Raw genomic sequence first — 11,303 nt, forward strand, 5'->3', positions numbered from 1 at the left:
GCGGGGGCAGCTGAGGCGGCTCCCTGCCTCTGCACCGCTGGGTGGCTCAGGAGTGTTGTTTGTTGCCATGCAAAACCGCCAATCTGATTTTCGAGAAAATCCATTGTAAAAAGGAGGTTATGTTTATGACAACCATATCTAGTAAAAGTAGACAGAATGAAAGACGAGTTTAAATCATTCTCAGCCCAATGTCAGGGGTGTGTTGACAAGCAAACAGTGATTCAGTGAAAGCTGTAATTCACCAGCTATAGTCGGCATGAGCTGCTTTGGCAAAAGGAGCAAGTGGTGTTTTGTTTGGTTACAGCCTCAGAAGCCTTGCCGTTCATTCGGAAACTTGTGCGGAACACAAAGGGGGCAATCACAGCCAACCCCTTCCCCCTGCCCCCGTCCACTCAGAGACTCTCTTTCCAGAAGGAAGGAGGGTGGAAGAGCCCTCTCTCCCCCAACAGTGTGTTCTTTAGTTTGGTAGCTTCCTAATTCCAGACTTTGTGCTCTCCCTGAGGAACCAAGTGTAGAATTCCTCCAAACCAGTGTTTCCTGGCCCTGTAGCGATACTGAACTTGTGTGTGCCAGGAAATACATGGCTGGCCTTACAGACCTTGAAAATATGGTTGATGAGCTGCAAGAAAGACTTCAGGAAAACACAAAGTACTAAAATGGTAAGCAGAGTAGATGGGTGATTCCGTTTCTCTAGTTTTGAAACACAATGAGTTTAAATTACTTTTCTATTAAAACACTTCTAAGAAAACAAATTTTCCTTTTTTCAGTAATGATCAAAAATAGCCTGTCTCGGGGTGCCTGGCTGGCTCAGTCAGGAGAGCATATGACTCTTGATCTCAGGTTGTGAGTTTGAGCCCCACGGTGGGTATGGAACCTACTTTAAAAAAATGGTGGGGGGGGCGCCTGGGTGGCTCAGTCGGTTGAGCGTCCGAGGCTCAGGTCATGATCTCACAGCTCCTGGGTTCGAGCCCCCTGTCGGGCTCTGTGCTGACAGCTCAGAGCCTGGAGCCTGCTTCAGATTCTGTGTCTCCTTCTCTCTCTGCCCTTCCCCCACTTGTACTCTGTCTCTGTCTCTCAAAAATAAATAGACATTTCAAAAAATTGAAAAACAAAACAAAAACAAAGAAATGAAAAACGCAAATGCTATCCCATTAAACATCCTTTCCTGTGGCCTGTATCTTCATTCAACCTCCATCATCTTTCAATATCAGTATCAGAGATCTCCCGCCTCCTTTGCATAGTATTTCACTGAAGAGATACATCATAGCAAAGCCGTCCTCCACTAATGGGCACTTGGGTTGTTTCCAGGTTTTTGCTGTTGGAGACTGCCCTTACATAGATGGCTCATACATCCTGCACAGACCACCCCTATATACAGATACCTACACATTCCTAAGTTGAACCATATACTTTAAAATTTTTTTAATGTTTTATTTTTGAGAGAGAGAGAGAGAGAGAGAGAAAGAGAGAGACAGAGTACACATGGCGGAGGGGCAAAGACAGAGGGAGACACGGAATCTGAAGCAGGCTCCAGGCTCCGAGCTGTCAGCACAGAGCCCGGCACAGGGCTCGAACCCAAGAACCTCGAGATCATGACCTGAATCAAAGTCAGATGCTTAACCGACTGAGCCACCCAGGTGCCCCAAACCATATACTTTTAAAAATCTGTATAGATGTGTACAAATTACCATCCCAAATGGCTGAACGACTTTGTACTTCGGATACCACTTTACAAATGTGCCTCCTTCCCCACAGCTAAACCCACACTAAGTACTATCAAATTTTAACATTTTTGCCAATCTGATAGATGAGGAATGGCATCTCATGTTTAATTTTGAACTAAATGAAAAGGAAAATGCAATTTATCAAATGTTGTGGGATGCAGTGAAAACAGTGCTTGGAGGGAAAGTTATAATATTGAATGGATACATTAGAGAAGAAAGACCTAAAATCAGTACATCTGGGGCGCCTGGGTGGCTCACCCGGTTAAGCGTCTGACGTCAGCTCAGGTCATGATCTCGCGGTTCGTGGGTTCAAGCCCCACGTCGGGCTCTGTGCTGACAGCTCAGAGCCTGGAGCCTGCTTCAGATTCTGTGTCTCCCTCTCTCTCTGCCCCTCCCCCGATTGTGAGCACATGTTCTCTCTCTCTCTCTCTCTCTCTCAGAAATAAATAAACATTAAAAAAAAGAGAGAGGTAAAAAAATTCTTTAAAAAAATGAAAAAGAATAAAATCAGTAAATCTAAGCTTCCACTTTAGGGAACTAGAAAAAGAAAAAAACATTAAATCCGAAATAAGCAGAATATCAGAAATAATGGACATTAGAAATCAGTGAAATTGGGGGCACCTGGGTGGCTCAATTGGTTGGGTGTCCGACTTCGGCTCAGGTCATGATCTCACAGCTCGTGGGTTCGAGCCCTACGTCGGGCTCTGTGCTGACAGCTCGGAGCCTGGAGCCTGCTTCCGATTCTGTGTCTCCCTCTCTCTCTGCCCCTTTCCTGCTCACACTGTGTCTCTCTCTCTCTTTCTCTCTCTCAAAAACAAATAGGGGCGCCTGGGTGGCTCAGTCGGTTAAGCGTCCGACTTCAACTCAGGTCACGATTTCACGGTCCGTGAGTTCGAGCCCCACGTCAGGCTCTGGGCTGATGGCTCAGAGCCTGCACCCTGCTTCAGATTGTGTCTCCCTCTCTCTCTGCCCCTCCCCCGTTCATGCTCTGTCTCTCTCTGTCTCAAAAATAAATAAACGTTAAAAAATTTTTTTTTAAAAACCAAATAAACATTAAAAAAAATTAGAACTCAGTGAAATTGAAGACAGAAAAGTAATAGAGAAAATCAAGGAAGTCAAAAGTTGGTTCTTTCAAAAGAAAATCAATAAAATTGATAACTTCTACTCAGATTAATCAAGGAAAAAAAAGGGAGGACACAAATTACTAACATCAGAAATGAAACAGGGGTCATCGTTACTGAGCCCATGGACATTAAGAGGATAATAAGCAATATGATGAACAACTCTATGCTCTGAAATTTAACTTAGTGGAAACAGACCAATTTACCGAAAGACACGATCTACCAAAACTCACGCAAAGAGAAAGAAATCATCTGAATAGGGCTATATCTGTTAAAGATGTTTAATGAATAATTAAGAAACTTCCAAAACAGAGAGCACCAAGGCCAGATGGGTTCACTGATGAAGTCTACCAAAGATTTAAAGAAGAAATGATACCAATTCTCTACACTCTCTTTCAGAAAATGGAAGCAGAAGAAATACTTCCAAACCCATTCTGGGAGGTCAGCATTACCCTAAAACTAAAACCAGCTAAAGGCATTACAAGAAAGAAAAATTGCAGGGGCATCTGGGCGGCTCAGTTGGTTAAGTGTCCGGCTCTTGATTTTGGTAACATCATGATCTTGCGCTTCGTGGGTTCGAGCCCCATTTGGGGCTCCACGCTGACAGCACGGGACCTGCCTTGGGATACTGTCTCCCTCTCTCTCTGCCCCTTGCTCGCTTGCCTGCTATTTTTCTCTCAAAAATAAATAAACAATAAAAAAAACTGCAGAACAATATCTCTCATGAATACAGATGCAACAATACTCAAAATATTAGCAAATCAAATCCAACAATGTATAAAAAGAATTATAACACCACGACTAGGTGGGATTTATTCCAGGTATGAAAGGCTGGTTCAACATTTGAAAGCCAATTAAAGTAATTCATGATATTAAACATATCAAAAGATACAAAAAAAGCATTTGACAAAATCTAACAGCCACTTGTGAGAAAAAATTTTTCATCAAAAACCTAGGAATGAAGGCGCTTGGGTGGCTCAGTCGGTTAAGCATCCGACTTCAGCTCAGGTCATGATCTCAAGGTTCGGTTTGTGATTTCAAGCCCCACACTGGGCTCTCTGCTGTGAGCGAGGAACCCACTTCTGATCCTCTGTCCCCCTTTCTCTCTGCCCCTCCCCCCTCAAAAATAAATAAGCATTTAAAAAAAATAAAACAAAACCAGGGGCTCAGTCAGTTAATCCACTGACTTCAGCTCAGGTCATGATCTCGCAGTTCGTGAGTTCAAGTCCTGCATCCGGCTCTGTGCTGACAGCTCAGAGCCTGGAGCCTGTTTCAGATTTTGTGTCTCCCTCTCTCTCTGCTCCTCCCCTGCTCATACTCTGAGCCTGTCTCTCTCTCTCTCAAAACTAAACAAACATTAAAAATTTTTTTTTTAAAGCAACACAACTCTATTGTTCAATACGTTCAATACATGTAATGTTTCATATTTCCTTTGGGTCTTTTTTGGTCTTGTCAGAAAAACTTCCTAGGTAGTCTCCATTTTATTTTTAGTTCATTTATTTTAAAATGAACTTTAAAATCATTTTCACTATTGCCCACCGAATGTCCCCTGAGTAAACTGGTTGAATGGAGGTCTTCAAAGAGGCTGGGAGGTCACAAGGGGACCTATGCCCACTTGAGGGCTGCAGGCAAAGTGTGACCTTGGAAAGGGGGTCTGGAAAGCTGGACCAGAGCCTTCCTGGTGGAGCCCGCGAAGGAAGCGGCCGGCAGAGAGCAAGACCCACCACCAGGAAGAGCCCCACAGGCAAGAGCGAGGGCTGAGGAGTGGCCAGGCCCCAGGGAGTCCCGTGGAGGGCAGCTCAAAGGCAGGCAAGAATCAACTGGTCCTCACAGTTGAGTGACAAAAGCCAGAGGGAAGCTCGGCCTCCGGGGCTGGTGTCAGGCATGTGACAGGAAGGCCTGGGTTGGTCTTCTCATGGACCCAGCACCCAGCCTTGGTCAGACACGGGGACATATCTATGCTAAACAAATAAACAAGTGGACCATGGCTAAATCCAGGAGGACAAGGGCATGGAGGGAGCAGCAAAGGGGGGAGATAAGCTCGTGGGTGAGTGTCTGGGAGTGGAGAATCGAGGGGAAAGAGTCAGGTGTGCCTGGTGAGGCAACAGTGAACCTCTGTGCCCTGGGAATCACAGCCACCTACGAGGAGCAGAAACACTGGCAGAGACGTGGCTGAGACGAATCCCTACCCCCTCCTGCCCTTTTCTGGACCCACACTGGCTTCCCACTCCCCCTTGTCACCTTACCCAGAGCAGGTCTTGGGAGAGGTCTGTGCAGAAGGTGGGAGTCTGGCTTTGGACGCATCAAAGGAGTATGTTCCATGCGGTGGTTGACTCCTGTTGACATCACCGCCGGACCTACGATGCCTCAGAGTGGGAAGTGAGAGCCCTGCATTGGGGGCAGACAGGCCTAGCCTGCTCCCGGCCCCGCCAGCCACTAGCTGTGCTGCTTAAAGCTAAAGTCCCCGCTGAATAACACGCCGCTCGAATTAAGTGACACGGCATATATAAAGGGCCTGGCATACAACAGGTGCTCAAGAAACGTTCAGCAGTGTCTACCGGGCTCTTCGCTGGCCTTTCTGGCTATAAACGGAGCATATTAGGAATTAAATAGGTTTCTACAGCTACCACTGCTTAGACATGTGTTCTAAATCTCCATACAGCTGGGGTGGGGTGGGGGGTGGGCAGGAATGTGTTCTGAGTTCCAAATTGTTGGCTTATCCAGAACCTTTAGAACGCCCTACCTCCTTCTGTCTGCCCCAAACCCGTCCTGAATCACCGCCGGCACCCGTTAACAGTCTGACTGGTGCCATCTGGTGAGGTCATTCTTTTTTTTTTTTTTTTTTTTAATTTTTTTTTTCAACGTTTTTTATTTATTTTTGGGACAGAGAGAGACAGAGCATGAACGGGGGAGGGGCAGAGAGAGAGGGAGACACAGAATCGGAAACAGGCTCCAGGCTCCAAGCCATCAGCCCAGAGCCTGACGCGGGGCTCGAACTCACAGACCGCGAGATCGTGACCTGGCTGAAATCAGACGCTTAACTGACTGCGCCACCCAGGCGCCCAGTGAGGTCATTCTTGAAGATCAAGGAGACGAAATCAACCAGGCCATGAGTGCCAAACATTGGACGGGTTGTTTAAAGAGCGGAAGCCGCCAGGTGCTGGCTAAGGGGACACGTGAGTGACATTTCACACATTTCCAGGCCAGGGAGGAGGCCTGTGATATGAGAGTACCACCATGTGTCTAGCACCATGCTGAGCCTTTGTAATGGCCACTCCTGGAGTCCTCACAACAAACTGTGGGGGGGAGAAGGGGTGGTAATTAGAGCCCCTGCAGAAGAGGAAACCAAGCTTCTAGAAGGTGACAGACCCAGACCCGGAAAGCAGATGCTGCATTTTCCGCTCAAGATTTTGCGGGCTGGCTCACACACAGACACGTGAATGACCTTCCTGGGACTAGCCGGACGCTCCGGGGCCACGACCGGAGTCCCACATCCTGGCAAGATAGTGCACCTGGAGGTGATGAGTCAGGGTGACTGGGGAGATCCGGAAGTCAGCTTGGCCAGGAGCCTTTCAGGTCCCAAAGTGGGATAGTGGGTCAAAGAGGCACCCGGCTATCACCCTGCTGCCGGCCGCCCATGCCACAGCCCCTGTGCTGTTCCCGGGCCTGGAGAACTTTTGCCTCCCGGACACGGGAGAGTCCTGGCCACCGGCATGACACTGGCCACCAGACAAGAGGCTCTCCACTGTGTGGATCTGGAGGATGACCAGCCCTTGAGAGAAATTCACCTGTTCGCTTTTCAAACTCGAGCTCCGGGTCAGCTCGGCTTAGAGGACCGGCAGGGATTTGCTTCTGATCCCAGGGTCAAGGCCTAGCAGGGAGCCAGCTGAGGAGGCCAGTCCCTAAAGGCCAGATGATTCTTCATGGCTCCAGGGCCTCCAAGGTCAGGGGGCCACTCCGCATCCCTTCACTCCTGATTCAATTCCCCATTCCTGCCCCTGGCACAACTCTCACCTCTTTACCCTCCGCTTCATTTCAGTCCAGACTTCCCAGCACGTCCCCGCGCAGGCTCTACGGAGAAACGCGTGAGGAAATTCAAGAGGCATTCCTTCCCTCTCTCTCTGCTTGTAGCAACACCTGCCCCTTCCCCAGCCTGTTCTCCCTGGGGCATCTTCTGTCTCAAGGTCCCTTTCTGGGGACGCCGCCTTCAGCTTTCCGGAACCCTGTGCGCGGGGGCCGCTGGGGGGCGCGCGACCCCCGCCAACCCAGGAGTTGCACCTCCGCCTCCCGCCGAGAGGGAACCTGGGGGGCGAGTGCCAGGTCTCCCCCCACCCCCGAGGCCGGGCGCAGGGGGTCGCCAGGGGGCGCCCGACACCCATGGACATCTCCGCGGCTCCGGGGAGGGGGGGGGGGGGTGTGTGCCTGGAACCTGCGAGAATGTCCAGGGAAGGCACAGAAAGGGAGGAGAGAGGCCAAGGGCAGGTGGATGGGTGGAAATGGAGAAGAGGCGGCGAGAGGGGCCACTGAGGACAGCAACGTGGACACCGGGAGAACGCCAACAAATGAGGAAGGCTCGGGAAGGCACGGGGGGGGGTGGGTAGGGGCAGAAACGGGGTGGCCGGGACAGGGGTTCGGGGCCTCCCCTCCCCCTATCCCCCAGACCGGCCCGCGGAGCGGGGTCGGGGCCAGCGGGCACGGTAACGTCAGCCACCGGCACCCGCCGCATTTCGGTCCCGCGGCTCCTGGCAACCGAGGACGCCGGTGGCGGGGCTGCTCTGGGCGGGGGCGCCGGGCGGCCCCTCCCCGACGGCCCGTGATCCCCCGCCCCCTCGGGCGCGCCTCCGCAGGGCCGAATCCCCCACGGGCGGCCCGCGCGCTCCCCGCTCCCCCCAATCCGCCCCCCTCGGGCGCGCCCCCGCAGCCCCAATCCCCGGGCGGCCCGCGCGCTCCCGCAGCCACGCGCCCGGAAGGCCGTGCTCCCCCGGGGCCACGTGCCCTGAACGTGACTCAGCGCTTTCCGGCGCCTCCCCGGCCGCCCGCCCGCGAGCTGGGCGGAGCAGAGACCCCAGTCGAGTGGTGGGACCCGGCCTCTTGCCACCTGGGGCGAGGGCCCCCGGAAGCGCCCCCAGCCGAGCCCTCCCTGCAGGCCGGGTGGATCTTTCCCTGCAGGCAGGGTGGGTCATTCCGGTTGGAGGACAGCTTCAATCATTTGTGCGTTAACTCAAGGGCGCTGACCGAGAACCTACCGGAGGCAGCAGACCGGAAAGGACAGCCTGCCTCAAGGCGCTGACAGCCTGGCCAGGGTGCATCCAGTCCCTCTTGCTGGCTAAATCTGTAGATAAAAAGATAGTCCTCTTGGACGCCTATGGGCATTTAGGGTACAGGGCAAGCCTGTGGGAAACAGGCCACAGGAAGGACCAAGGGCTCTGGGCCTGGGCTGTCCCGGCAGGGGAAGCAGCGTCACAGCCGCCTGGGTAGATCAGGGAGGCCTTGGGAGGCACATTGGTATGGCCTGGAATTAGAAGTTGAGAAGAAGGACCCCAGAAAGAGGGTCTAACTAGCCTTATAGAAGCTGGGAAGTAGGGAAGGGGTGTCCAGAGAGGACAGTTGAGTTTGAGTTTGGCGGGGAGTGGCCTTGGGGACCATCAATCAGCTAAGGGTGGACTGGATTTGGTGAGAAGCTTCTGCGGGGTGGCCTGAGGCAGGGACACGAGGGAGCAGGCCACCGGACCCATCTGGGGGATAAGTAGAGTGTACGCGGGAGAAGGCAATGAGAGAAAGTGGCCTGGTTCGGGTGGTGGAACACAGAGGGGACTCTACAGCTGTTAGCCAGGGCACAGGGGACACAGAGGATGCCTGCCTGGAGCTGGCTAAGGGCCAGATCTTTCCGTGAGGCTGAGGACTGATGGATCCTGCCTCTGTGGTGGGAAACCAGGAGGTCTTCCTCCCTAACCCTATGCTGCCTTGAGGCAGGGGATTGATGAGGTGACCCTGCCTTGGGGGTCCCCAGTGCACTCTTGGGACCCACTTGCTCTTGCTCTGAGCATTTGGTCTTCTGTTTGTACGTGTCCTTCACACCCAGGGAAGGGTCTTCCCATCTGTCTGAGACCCACTGAATGAATGAATGAATGAATGAATGCATGAATGAATGAGCAGAGAGAAGCCAGTGACAGATGCACCTGTTTCTCGGTGTGCATTACCTGCCAGACACCACACACAACCACGTCCTCAGCGGGGGCTTTTTAACAAGGTCAAGGAGGGGGGCTAGGGTGGGAGACAAGGCCCGGGGTTCCCGAGGGCAGGCAGGACAGACCCGAGCTGTCTGTCCCCTGGCTCCCCACTGTCTCCCCAGCTCAGCGCTCTGACTGCTGGATCTGGCAGAATTGGAGAATTGGGGCACCGCCCGTCCGCGCCCTCCATCCATGCCGCTACACTCTGCTGAGCACACGCCATGTGCCACTCCTGACTCTTGGCGGGTGCCGTGGAGAACCGGGCACTGCCCCTGCACTCCCTGGAGCCCCCCTCCCCCCCGCCCCTTGCAGCAGGAGAGGCACACATGCTGTCAACATGGTGAAATAAAGGGGGCACTCCAGCGCCGCCGCGAATGGAGAGGTGGCAAATGTCCCCTAGCTAACAGAGCCCAAGAGAGAAGCCAACCTTAGCTGTGCAGACATTCTCAGAACTGCTCCTCTCTCTGTGCCTCAGTTTCCTTACCTGTAGGTGGCACTAGAAGGCTCCTAAGGTCTCCTGGGGACTAAAGGTACGTGTGTCCATGACTGAGGACCATTCCAGCTGCCCCCCCAGCCTCCACAGAGAGGGCAAACAGACCAGACTCGCCCTCTACCCCCTCTCTCCAAGAGTCGGGGCCTGCAGATCCCTCAGACCAGACTCAGAACCTTGAGTCTGCCAGAGGCCCAGCCAGCTGATGCGGGCCACCTTCCCCAGCCTTCAGCCCAAGACCTTCCCCAACAAATCTGAACTCCGGACGGCAGCCAGGAGCACCGAGGTGGGCAGTCTATGCTGAGAGCGGGGAAAAGGCGGGAGTATGAGGCAGGAAGTGGACAGATCCCCTGATACTTGTCCTGACTTTGAGTCACACGACAACCTGCAGAAGTGAAGCAGAGAAAGGGATCGTGTTGGAGGCCATCCCCCAAACAGAGTTCTAGACCCACCAGTTAAAAGGGCTCCAGGTCAAGGGTGGCCTCCAGAATGCTGGCCAGCTGGAGTCACAGTAAGTTCCAGGGACACTCGGTGCTGATGCTGCCCCTCCCTTAAGGATGTGGCAGTGCTGGTGCTGTCATTGGTTTGGGTACCGGCCCGGGGGCCCTGACATGTGCAACCAACTGCCTTTTCAAGCAGAGGTGCGGAAAGGATTGGTGTGAGTTCTCCCAGGAGGTTGTTCTACCAGCTGGGGGGGGGGGGGGGCGGGGGGCAGCACCGCTGGGGACTCAGACCGTGGGAGCCTGAAACTAAGTCATGTAGGGAGTTACCCAGGTGAAGGGGGAGAGAGGGAAGGGGTTCATTCAGGGCGGGGGTAGGAGGTAGGGTGGGGATAGTGACTGTGAGTAACAGTGTGACTGGTCCCAGAAGGAGGGACAGATGGGAAGATGAGTGGGAGGAGCAGCCAATCTTGGTCATACTTAGAGGGCCTGCAGGTGAGGGGAGTCACTGCAGTGTCCTCAAGGAGAAGTGACATGGCCAGAAGTGCTCCTGAGAAGAGCAGAAGAACACTGGCCTCTCACCCTCCCCTGTACTGAGCAAACCAGGCTGGTTCCCTCCTCCTCCCATTCTGCACGTAACTCCTTTCCTCTCTGATTCCTGCAGAATCCCCGGGACTACCCCTAAGGCGCACCTCGGAGGCTCAGGCAGTTAAGCGTCGAGTCCTGATTTCGGCTCAGGCCATGATCTCACCGTCGTGATAGCGAGCCCCCTGTCGGGCTCTGGGCTGAGCATGGAGCCTGCTTGGGTTTCTCTCCTTCTCTCTCCTTCTGTCCCTCCTCCGCTTGCTCTCTCTCTCTCTCTCTTTAAAAAAAAAAAAAGAATTAACTCAGGACAGACCAGTCAAGCATGACAAGTGGACCTCATGTGTTTCTCTTTCTTCCCGAGCCCTATCCAAATGAAAGGAGATTAAAAAAAAAAAAAAAAAAAAAAAAAAAAAGCTATACTACAAAAGCCCTGTCCAAGAACGTTCATAGCAGCTGTAATCACAATAGCCCGGCCCTGGAAACAGCCCAGACAGTCATCAGGAGGAGACTGGATAAAAAAAGCTGCTAGGGGCATCCAATGGAATACTACTCCGCTGTAAAAAGGAACAAACTGTTGACGCCTGCAACAATATAAATTTCAAAAATTACACGCTGAGTCAAAGAAGCCAAACACAAAGTACAAACTGTTTGAGGTCATTTATATGAAATTCTAGAAGAGGCAAAACTTACCTAAGGTGACAGAAATCAAATTA

Source organism: Panthera tigris, chromosome E1, assembly GCF_018350195.1.
Source record: "Panthera tigris isolate Pti1 chromosome E1, P.tigris_Pti1_mat1.1, whole genome shotgun sequence".
NCBI classification, from domain to species: domain Eukaryota; kingdom Metazoa; phylum Chordata; class Mammalia; order Carnivora; family Felidae; genus Panthera; species Panthera tigris.